This window comes from Giraffa tippelskirchi, chromosome 3 (genome assembly GCF_054371585.1).
Source record: "Giraffa tippelskirchi isolate mGirTip1 chromosome 3, T2T-mGirTip1v1.2.pri, whole genome shotgun sequence".
NCBI lineage: Eukaryota > Metazoa > Chordata > Mammalia > Artiodactyla > Giraffidae > Giraffa > Giraffa tippelskirchi.
The window spans coordinates 132,308,269-132,320,741 of NC_137277.1; positions in this window are offsets into that span (position 1 = coordinate 132,308,269).

Sequence of the window (12,473 nt, forward strand, 5' to 3'; positions counted from 1 at the left end):
TCTCTGGTCACTCCTGCACACAGAAAAAGCAGATAGAAATGCCTTAACAGGCCTGTAAGGTGTTAGCTGGGAAGGGCCATACAGGATCCTCCAATGGGATGTATGAGTACACAGAGGACAGCGTGTACGTGACTTGCTAAGATTTTCTTTTTTAAGAATGCATGTTTAATTCAAGCACAGTGCACAAAATCAGTATTGATGGTCTTTTACCATTTGTCTTTAAAAATCTTGAAACCAATAAATCTCAGTAAACTATCTTAAGAGGTCTGTCCAAGCATAATTTTGGCTCTTATTGGTAGAAAACATATTTTAAGATGGAAAAAAAAACATTATGAAACAAAATGACTTTCTCAGTGGGTCCTTCACTGAATAGGCCTAGAAGTCAGGAGGAAAGTGATGTGAAAAGAGAACAAGCATGAGTTGAAGACCTACTAGGTGTTAGACGCTGGGACCTTGGTCCTGTCTTTGATTGAGGAAGACACAGAACTGAGGTTAGTGCATGACTGTGTATCACAGGTGATGAAGCAGAGAGAGATTAGCATACAGGAGGGGGGGTCTAAGGTGGGGGTGTGGTGGGGACAGGGGACACAGGGCTCTTGGAACAACAGGGCCAATACTGGTTAGATGAAGAGGACAGAGCAGGGGTTGACAACAGGGATGGGTGTCCTGATGGGAACCTGGTCCTCTGAGAGAACCACAGCACTTTCAATGGCTGGAGGGCAGTGGAGTGTGGAGCCACTGGCTCTGACACTGATGATGTGGCCCTGGACCAACAACACTGCCTGGCAGACAGAAGGGATGTCAACACAAGAGATACGTGTAGAAGGGAGAGGGTGAAGGACTTGGGAATTAATTGAATGTGAATAAGGGAGGAAAGGAAGGGCATCAGGGGAGCTCTTGGATCCACTAATAATTGGAGTGTCTACTTATTGAGCTCCTACTGCACACAAGACCCTGGGTGGAAGCTTTGGTTTCTCACTGGAAGAGTCCAGAACTGCAGTGTGGTCCGAGGCTGTGGTTAGGGGATCCATCTTGAAGCAAGCACACTGTTTTATTTGAATTTCTTGATTATTTTGGGTTGGAGGAAGAATGAGTGATTAAGATAGTAGAGGTTAGACTCTCCCAACCATCCCAAGTAGGATCTCTACTAAGTTCTAGGGATTCCAAGATCAAAATGTTCTCCCTGCCCTTAACAGACTCATAATTTAGTAAGACAGATGCACTGACAGATAATTAAAAAGTAATGTGTCAAATATGTTAAAGAGACCCACACATGATGCCATGGGAGTCTGTTGGAAGGTTATTTAATCCACTGGGAGAAGAAGAAGAGTGATCCAAAAAGGCTTCCTGGAGGAATTGACGCAGGAGTTAGTTTTACAGCTTTCTGCACAGGTTCTTCAGGTGTGGGGCTTGGCTTAGGGTGGGCCACTTGCTGAGGTAGTAAATACTGAAAGAGGAGCAGGTTGGAGAAAAAGGTGACAAGTTCAGGTTCAGACAGGTTGCCTCTGAGGCTGCTGTACAACTACAAGGAGTGATGTCAGGTAGGTATTGGATATGTGGGTCTGCCACTGGTCCCATTTTATAGATGGGAAAATTAAGGTTCAGACTGGCTAAGTACCCTGCTGACTGACAGCAACACAGCTGGATAATCACAGACTTGAGCTTCAAATTCAAGCCAAGTGGTGTTGGAGGCCAGTCAGCTGTCCTGTGGCCCTGTGGGGACCGCCCTGGACACACGCTTGGTGGCCTAGCTGGCTGGGCCATCAGTCTAGAAAGACCTTTCAGAGAGTTTCTGAAGATGATCAATAGAAGGGAAAAGATTTAACTGATGGGAACAGGAGGGCAAAAAAAATGACTCCTGTTAGAATAGCTCACGTTGTCGTGTCTGATTTCCTTTTGATGGTGAGATAAGAAGGGAAATGGCAGAATTTCAAGTTCCACCCAAACCACCAGGAACCCTTCCTAGTGCCCAGAACCCACAACCTTTGCCCCCCACGTCGCCCTCCCACTGACACACCACCCTCAGGGCCCACCCCAATCTTGCGCTCTCTGGTGAGACTCAGCAGCATCCTGGAGCCAGGCCCGGGAGGCTCCCCCACAACCAGCCACCTCCAGAGTGGGTGAGCAGACAGCTTTGCAATACTCTTTCCCGCCATTTGGAGAAGAGGGGAACCGAGGCCCACGTTATGGGGTCTTGGGTTTGGCACAGCCCAGCCTTCACACCTTCCTCCTGGCCTGACTTTTACTTGGAGCATGACAGGCAAGTCACATATGCCCATAACCGGAGCCACGTGGTCCAGCGAGGAGTAGAGACTAGGATTCAGGAGCAGGGGATGGCCTGAGTCAGGACCTTAGCCAAGTCACAAAGAGGACTCATGTGGACTAAATCATTCCCCTTTCGGCAAACAGTTAGCTTCTCCAAAATTAACATTAAAATTTTAACAAAAAACAAATTGATTTTTTCCCATGACTCCATTATGAGATTTTCTTCCCTGTGTGTTTGCTGGTGGTTTCTGTCTTTTTTTTTGGGGGGGGGGTTCTGTCTTATTAACAGTAACTCTCTCAGGGGACCCTGTTTGAGGCTGACATGTTGGCCACTTACCCCTTGTGTTCAGAAAGACAGCTTTCTTTACAGGAAGCTCCTGGGGGCTCCTGCTCTGCACCCATACTAGCCACCCAGCCCTCATCCTGCCCCAGTCCAGGCAGGCGGCTGGCATCCCTCCCTCCTTCAGCCAGGTTGCTAAGGAAGGACTTGGCATGAGCAGTTGCTTGACAACGGGAACCCCCATTACCCACCCTCACATCCTCTACATGACTACATGCAGCATCACCCAGAGCATCCCCAGATCCTTATTCAGAGGCTGGGCAGGGGCCCCTCAGGTTCCCAGGGTCATTTTTCTGTCTTCCCCTTGGCCTGCTCCTGCCATATGAGACCAGCCTCCCCTGCTCTCCCCTGTCCCTTAGCTTGAATTCCTGACCCTGAGATGAAGTAAAGTGCAAATACTTTATCTGGCACATCTACAAAATACCAGCATGGGGGAAGTATTAGTGTGCTGGTGCTGCCATAACAAACAACAGAAATTTATGGCCGCATAGTTTTGGAGGTCAGAAGTCCGAAATCAGGGTGTCGGCAGGTTTGGTTCCTTCCAAGAGCTAGCTTCAGGTGGTTTGCTGGCTGTCTATGGCATTCCTTGGCTTGTGGGGGCATCACCCTGATCTCTGCCTTTGTCCATACATGTTGTTTCTCCTGTGTGTCCAAATACTCTGTCCCTTTTTATAAAGATAATGGAAACAGTGACAGACTTTATCTTCTTGGGCTCTAAAATCACTGCAGATGGTGACTGCAGCTATGAAATTAAAAGACACTTGCTCTTTGGAGGAAAAGCTATGACAAACCTAGACAGAGTATTAGAAAGCAGAGGCATCACTTTGCCAACAAAGGTTCATATAGTCAAACCTATGGTTTTTCCAGCGGACAGGTATGGATGTGAGAGTTGGACCATAAAGATGGTTGAGCACTGAAGAACTGGTGCTGTTGAACTGTGGTGTTGGAGAAGACTCTTGAGAGTCCCCTGGACAGCAAGGAGATGAAACCAGTCAATCCTAAAGGAAATCAGTCCCTGAATATTCATACTGAAGCTGAAGCTCCAATACTTTGGCCACCTGATGCAAAGAACCGACTCACTGGAAAAGACCCTGATGCAGGGCAAGATTGAAGGCAGGAGGAGAAGGGGGTGAGAGAGGATGAGATGGTTGGATGGCATCACTGACTCAATAGACATGAGTTTGAGCAAGCTCCGTTGAGCAAGCTCCGGGAGTTGGTGATGAACAGGGAAGACTGGCATGCTGTAGTCTCTGGGATTGCAAAGAGTCGGACATGACTGAGCAACTGAACAACAAAAAAGACATAGTCATATTGGATTGGGGGCCATCCAAATGACCTCATCTTAACTAACTACATCTGCAGCAACCCTATTCTAAATAAGGTCCCATTCTGGGGGGCTGGGGGTTAGGACTTTAATGTAAGAGTTTTGGTGGGGAGAGATGCAAGTCAGCTCATAACAGGGGTGGAGAAGAGAAACAGGGGAAGGAAGGCAGCCAATATAGAGCTTACCATCCAGCAGTTTTCAACTGTGGGCAGCTGGTTATCTCACAGGGACTTGGGAGACAGTGGGGACCCCAGTGGGGTGGATGCTGAGGGGCTTGTCCCCCAGCTCCCCTTTACCCATGGCAGAGGCTGCTCTCAAGGGACACAGTTCCTAGGGGTTTCCTGCTGCTGTGCAGACAGAGTGGCCCCCAGTGTCCAGACAGAACCTCCCCTCACAAGCCAAAAGACAGAGCTGCTGGCAGCCAGACCTAGGGCTGAGCGGGTAGTGCCCAAAATGAGAAGGGTGATGGGATGTGCTGACATGTCACCAAGCCCCTGCCCCGACTCCCAAAGCCTTCCTGGTCACCAAGTCTGTGAACACAACTCTGGCATCTGGATCATCACACAGGACCCAGAGATGATGGGTCTCCTTGGTCCTCAGCACCCTCCCTGAGATCTGATACACCACCGTCTACTGTGGCCAGAACCGGTGCTCACATTTTGGAGGAAAACCACACCCAGGGGGAGCCTTATGGTTCATGACAGGGTGGTGGAGCCCAGCCCCTGGAAAGCTGGGATTTTAGAGACAATGGGGGTAGGAGGAGGGGGGCTGGGGTGAAGGCTGACTCTGACTCACCAAGCCTTGTTCTTTCTACACATGAGCACAGCCAGGATCTCTCCCCCAGACACACCATCTGGGCGGGCCTGTAGCGTGCTTTGGGAAGACAGGCAGGGGCAGGCACGGGAGGGTCTCACCTTCTGCCAGTCCCGTCTTTTACATGAGGTTCCCCGGGCAGTAGGCAGGGGACCAGGAGCCAGGCCCCCAGGTGCTGCTGTCTCCTCCAAGCTTCGTCCGAGCCTCAGCCTGTGCTGGATGCCTGCCCACCAGACCAGGAGGAGGGCGGGGAAGCAGGCATCACCACAGAGATGATCCCATCCAACTTCTTCATTCTAGACATGGAAACAGGGGCCCACGGGCAGAAGTGAACTGCTACAAGCCTCACACCGACTCCATCATGGTTTATGAGGCTATAGTTAATAATCAAACACTTAAGATCTATCGAACAGGCCTTGGCATATTAAGAGCTCATTAGAAAATTTCTGATTTTATCATCAGAACAACTCATAGGAAAGTGTTATTTACTGTCTCTGTGTGACAGATGGGGAAACTGAGGCCCAGATGAACTTGGCCGAGTGTGGCTCTGGGTTTCTGGGACAGGGCCACCTTAGGATGGGCTGTGCAGCTCAGGCAGGGTGGGGAGCCCCAAAGCACACAGGCCTCCCACATTCCACCTTGGCTCAGCCCCAGCGACAGGAACAGACAGGGAGCACCCCGGGGCCTGTCTGCCACCGGATCAAAGCACTAGGGTGGGGGCCGCCAGCTCTGGCGTGCAGAGCGGAGCAGGGCGGCAGCGTCTGGCACAGACCCACCCCCATGCCAGGGGCCCCCTCACTCGGTGCCCAGGAAGGGCCCTGGGAGGGTCCTGAGAGGAGACAGGGAGGCTGCAGCAGGCCTCTTTTGGGGGTTCTGCTTACCCATTGGAAACCCAGCCTCCCCAGCTTCTAATTGTTCCCCATCCCATGCCCAGGGCTGCCAGCAGAGTATGGGGCAGCCAGCAAAGTGTCCATGAACAAAGGCTGAAACGCAACTGTGGGAAACCAAAGCACAGCCGGGCACCTGCAGTCAGAGCTCGCCGGCAGCACTGGTCTTGCCCCTTGGGTGTCCCCTCACCCACCCCCACCCTAACAGCCATCTGATGAAAGAGGCCAGGGGTCTGTGCTCTATAAAATCTTTTATTTTATTTTGTATTTTATTTTCTCCGGCTTATTGAGGTATAATTGACTTACAGCACTCTATCAGCTTCATGTATACAGTGTAACAATTTGATGCATGTAGATATTGCAAATCTGATTATCACAATAAGTTTAGTTAGCATTCATCACCTCACATAGCTATAGAATTGCTTTTCTTGTGATGAGAACTTTTAAGATCTACTCTCTTAGCAACTTTCAAATATAAGATACAGTCTTGTTAACTGTAGTCACTATGCTGTACATTACATCTCTAGGACTTATAAGCGGAAATTTGTACGTTTTGACTATCCATTTCACCCAATCCCCAGTTCCCACCTCTGGCAGCCACCAATCATCTTTCTGTTTCTAGTTCAGTCTTTTAAGATTATCATGTGTTATTTGTCTTTCTCTGACTTGTTTCACTAAGCACAATGCCCTCAAGATTTATCCATGTTGTCACAGATGGCCGAATTTCCTTTTGATGGCTGAATAATATTCCACTATATACATCTATCACATTTTCATTATTCATTCATCAATTGATAGACACTTAGGTTGTTTCCAACTTAGGTTGTTTGACCTTTTCTTCTTTAATTTTTATTTTATATTGCAGTATAGTTGATTTACAATGTTGTGTTGGTTTCAAGGGTATAGCAAAGAGATTCAGTTATACATACATATATACATATGTATGTATACATGTATATATATATATATTTTTTGCAGATTCGTTTCCCATTTAGGTTACTACAGAATATCGAGTAGAGTTCCCTATGCTGTATAATAGGTCCTTGTAGGTTATCTATTTTAAATATATCAATCCCAAAAGTCCAATTTATCCCACCCCTAAGTTTTCCCCTTTGATACCATAAGTTTGTTTTTGAAGTCTGTGAGTCTTCCTGTTTTGTAAATAAGTTCATTTGTATCATTTTTTTTTAGAGTAGAAGTGATATCATATGGTACCTGTCTTTCTCTGTCGGGTTTACTTCATTTAGTATAATTATTCTAGGTCCATCCATGTAACTGCAAGTGACTTTATTTTATTCTTTTTTGTGGCTGAGTGATATTCCATTGTGCATATGTGTGTGTATGTGTACTCCACATCTTTATCCATTCATCTGTTGATGGTTTTTGCCATGTCTTAACTGTTGTAAATAATGCTGCTATGAATAAGAGTGTGCACACATCTTGTCCACATAATGTTTTCATTTCCTTAAGATGTATTCCCAGAGATGCAATTGCTGGGTCATATCATAGTTTGACAACTTTTGAGGAAACTCCAAGGGACCCTGTGCTTTGCAACAGGGGAAACACTCTTTCACCTACAAAATTCGGGCCAGTTAGGTACTTGTGCTAAACAGAGCATCAGAGCAGGAAGGGCTAAGAGATCACCCCATGGTGTGTGGAAGGAGTCCAAGAGCACATGGACATTTGATGGTAGGTCTGGCTACCATGTCTCAGCCCCAGCCTGTACTCTGTCCATGCCTTCATTTGTTTTCTACCACTGCCACGACAAATTGTTACAAACTGTGCTTAAAATGACACGAGTTGTGTTTTTTTTTTAATTTTTAATTTAATTTTTGGCTGAGCTGTGTGGCATGTGGGGTCTTGGTTCCCTGGCTAGGGATTGAACCTTTGCCCCTGCAGTGGAAGTACAGAATCTTAACCACTGGCCCACCAGATGCTGAAGCTGGAACTCCAATATTTTGGCGACCTGATGCGAAGAATTGACTCATTGGAAAAGACCCTGATGCTGGGAAAGATTGAAGGCGTGAGGAGAAGGGGGCTACAAAGGATGAGATGGTTGGATGGCATCATTGACTCGATGGACATGAGTTTGAGTGAGCTCCAGAAGATGGTGAAGGACGGGGAAGCCTGGTGTGTTACAGTCCACGGGGTCGCAAAGAGTCGGACACAGCTGAGCGACTGAACAACAGCAACATGAAATGGTGATATTTTGATTCTGTCATTCCTTCCTTGTTTATCAGCTACAATGCTCCTAAAAAGAGAAACTTTATATATATATATATATATATATATATACACACACACACAATTTTTTTCATTCAATCTGTCTTCACATGGAGATATTTGGACAGTTTCCAATTCTTTGATATCATGAATAATGCTGCTATTAATGGTTTTCTGCATATACTTTTATTTTATTTATTTTGGCTGCACTCGGTCTTCATGGTTGCACACTAGTCTTCTCTAGTTGTGGCGAGCAGGGGTTACTCTCTAGTTCTGGCACAAGGGCTTTTCATTGAAATGGCTTCTCTTGTTGCAGAGCATGGGCTCCAGAGCACAAGGGCTTCTCTAGTTGTGGTGCACAGACTTAGTTTCCCTGCAGCATGCAGAATCTTAGTTTCCTGACCAGGGGTTGAATCTGCATCTCCTGCCTTGAAAGGTGGAATCTTAACCACTGAATGACCAGGGAAGTCCCTGCATATGCCTGTTTGTACTGTGTCTGAGATAGATACCTGGAAATGAGATGTGCTGGTCAAAGGGGTAAATGCATATGCGATTTTGCTAGATATTGCAAATTTTCCTCCATCAGGGTTGTCCGTTTCACATTTCCACCAGCAATGTATAAGAGTGCCTGTTTCTCTACAGCCTCACTGACAGATTTTGATGTCAAACTTTGGGTCTTTGTCAGCCTAAGTGAGAAACAGTCCCTTGTCTAATTTTAATTTTCAGTTTTCCTAGTACAATTCACGGGTAAACACTTGTTTCACCCACCCATTCCTGATGTCAACTTTATCAAAATTGAAATTTCTATACACAACTGGGTCTATGTCTGGATTTTGTATTCCATCCCATTGGTCTATCTTTTCATCCACTCATCAGTACCAAATTGTTTCAATTATAGAGACTTTTTTTAAAAAATTGAAGTACAGTTGAGTTTTGGTTACCCCAATGGCTCAGTGGTAAAAAATCTGCCTGCAGTGCAGGAAATGCAGGTTGTCTGTGGGTCAGGAAGATCCCCTGGAGAAGGAAATGGCAATGCACTCCAGTATTCTTGCCTGGAAAATTCCATGGACAGAGGAACCTGGTGGGCTACAGTCTGTGGGGTCACAAACAGACGGACACGACTTAGCCCCTGACCACAGTCTTGGTTGTGGCACAAAGGATCTTGGTTGTGGCACGTGAGATCTTTCGTTATGGGCTTTTCTCTAGTAGCGTGTGAACTCAGTAGTTGTGGCGCACGGGCTTAGTTGTCCCATGGCATGTGGGATCTTAGTTTCCAAACCAGGGATTGAACCCACATCCTCTGCATTGGAAAGACGATTCTTAACCACATCAGGGAAGTCCCCAAGGCTTGCTGTCTAATATACCCTGTGGGTTGGCCTCAGCTGTGGACCAACACCAATCTTTCCACACCAGTTTCCTGCTTCCACTTTGCTGACAACCTCCACCACATGGCCTGACCCTGGGTGGCCCCTAATCCACCTCTCCCCTTCTTGGATTGATTCAGAGGCAGTGAGAGTTTGCCTCTCCCCTGCTGACTTCTGGCAAAGGAGGCTCCCCAAGTAACCTGGGTGCAAAATAAAACCCTGACACCAAACGTTTAAAAAGATATCTTGAAACATTGAAAAAAAATAATGGATATCGGAGGAGGAATCAAAGGAGAGAAATGATGTGTATGCATTTGGGAAGATTTGAGAGTAAATGTTCTTTTACGGAAGGCCGCAAGCCAACTCTATGTTATCTTTCTGCTGAAGACAGTGGAATGGATGGAACCTCAGGAGGTGGATGCCTTGAAAACTAAGCCATCTCCCACACTGTCTTTCCACTGCGTCTCAGTAACTCCTTAGAGAAGCAACTAATTTCATTTAAATTCAATATACTATGGGCTGGATCAGTTCAGTATCTTATAAAAATTTCATCACATTTTAATTAGGAGTCTTTCATAATTTTTTTCACATATAAAATTTTTTATTTTTGTATACATCCAACAGTAAAAATGAGTCTAGTGATCACCCACAAGTTTTCTTATGTTTCTTTGTTATCCATTCCTTCTTGCCAATTCCTCTGCCCCTAAGCAAATATTGATCTGATTTTTTTTTAATTCAAGCATAGTTGATTTACAGTGCTGTGTTAGTTTCAGGCGTACAGCAAAGTGATTCAAAATATATGTATACATATATACGCATGTATGTGTATAAATACATATATATATATATTCCCAGCTGGTGCTTGTGGTAAAGAACTTGCCTGTCAATGCAGGAGGCATAACAGACCTGGGTTCCATCCCCTGGAAAAAGAAATGGCAACCCACTCCAATATTCTTGCCTGGAGAATTCCATGGACAAAGGAGCCTGGTGGGCTACAGTCCATAGGGTCACAAAGAGCCAGACATGACTGAAGTGACTTAGCATGCACATGTGCAAATATATATATACATACTTGAGTGTGTATGTATATATATATATGTATATGTGTATATATATATATATATATGACATATAACACACACACACATATATATGCTCTTCAGAATCTTGCCACTCCCCACAGAGAAGCTGAGTCAAGTTTCCCTTTCTTTGAACCTAGGCAGAACCTTGTGTCTCAGTGAGTAACATGTAGTCAAGGGATGCTGGGTGACTTCCAAAGCTTCCCAAAAAGCAACAGGGTTTCCGCCTGGATATCTCTTGTGATGCTCACCCTGCGAACTCAGCTACCACCATGCTGTGAGGAAGCTCAAGCTAATCTCAGTAAGACCACATGGAGAGGTCCAGACCAAAAGGAACCAAGGCCCCCCACGCCAGCAGCCAGCGTGAACAAACAGCAGGCATGTGAATGACCATGTCTTCTGATGATACCAGCACCAGCCTTGGAATCTTCCAGCTGAGGCCTCCACACTGTGGAGGGGAGACAAACCATCCCTACCATCCCTACCATGCCCTATCCAAAATCCTGACCCACAGAACTTTAGAACTTAATAAATGGCTGTTTTACACCATTGAATTTGGGGGCAGTTTGCTACACAACCCTAGTGACTGGAACACTGTGATGATACACAAGCCATATCTCTCTTGGGGCTAGATTTTCTTGTCACCAGGCTCTTTTTACAGAAAGAAAAAGGGAGAACTCGAACAGTCACCCCCACCCTGTTCCCTCTGCTCACTGACCCTCCCTCACTTCTTTCAATCTCCCCAGCTTTACTGAGGTAGAATTGGTGTAACAAAATTGTACCTCATTAAAGTATTTTGTTGTTCAGTCACTAAGTCATGTCTGACTCTTTGCAACCCTGCTGACTCTAGCATGCCAAGCTCCTCTGTCCTCCACTATCTCCCAGAGTTTACACAAATTCGTGTCCATTGAATTGGTTATGCCATCCAATCATCTCATCCTCTGCCACTCCTTTCTCCTTTTGCCTTCAATCTTTCCCAGCATCAGGGTCTTTTCAATGAGTCTGCTCTCCGCATCATGCGGCCAAAGTACTGGAGCTTCAGTTTCTGAATCAGTCCTTCCAATGAATATTCAGGGTTGGTTTCCTTTAGGATTGACTGGTGGTTTGATCTCCATGCAGTCCAAGGGACTCTCAAGAATCTTCTCCAGCACAATTCAAAAGCATCAATTTTTCGGCACTCAGCCTTCTTTATGGTCCAACTCTCACATCCATACACGACTACTGGAAAACTCATTTGTTGTTCAGTTGCTCAGTCATGTCCGACTCTTTGCAACCCCACGGACTGCAGCACACCAGGCTTGTCCTTCACTATCTCGCAGTTTGCTCAAACTTATGTCCATTGAATCAGTGATGCCATCCAACCATCTGACTCTCTGTTATCCCCTTCTCCTCCTGCCTTCAATCTTTTCCAGCATCAGGGTCTTTTCCAATGAGTCAGCTCTTTGCATCAGGTGGCCAAAGTATTGGAGCTGCAACTTCAGCATCAGTCCTTCCAATGAATATTCAGGGTTGACTTCCTTTAGGATTGATTAGTTTAATCTCCTTGCTGTCCAAAAATGGACCTTTGTTGGCAAATGATGTCTCTGTTTTTTAACACACTGTCTAGGTTTGTCATAGCTTTCCTTCCAAGGAGCAAGCATCTTTAACTTCATGGCTGCAGTCACTGTCCACAGTGATTTTTGAGCCCAAGAAAATAAAATCTGTCACTGTTTCCACTTTTTCCTCTTCCATTTGCCATGAAGTGATGGGACTGGATGCCATGACTTTCATTTGTTCAACATTGAGTTTTAAGCCAGCTTTTCACTCTACTCTTTCACCTTCATCAAAAGGCTCTTTAGTTCCTCTTCACTTTCTGCCATTAAAGTGGTATCATCTACATATCTGAGGTTGTTAATATTTCTCTGGCAATCTCGATCCCAGCTTGTGACTCATCTAGCCCTGTGTTTCGCAAGATGTACTCTGCATATAAGTTAAATAAGCAAGGTGACAATATACAGCCTTATTGTACTCTTTTCCCTATTTTGAACCAGTCTGTTGTTCCATGTCCAGTTCTAACTGTTGCTTCTTGACCTGCATACATGTTTCTTACACAGGTAAGGTGGTCTGGTTCTACAGTTTGTTGTAATCACACAGTCAAAGGCTTTAACATAATCAATGAAGCCAAAGTAGCTTTTTTTA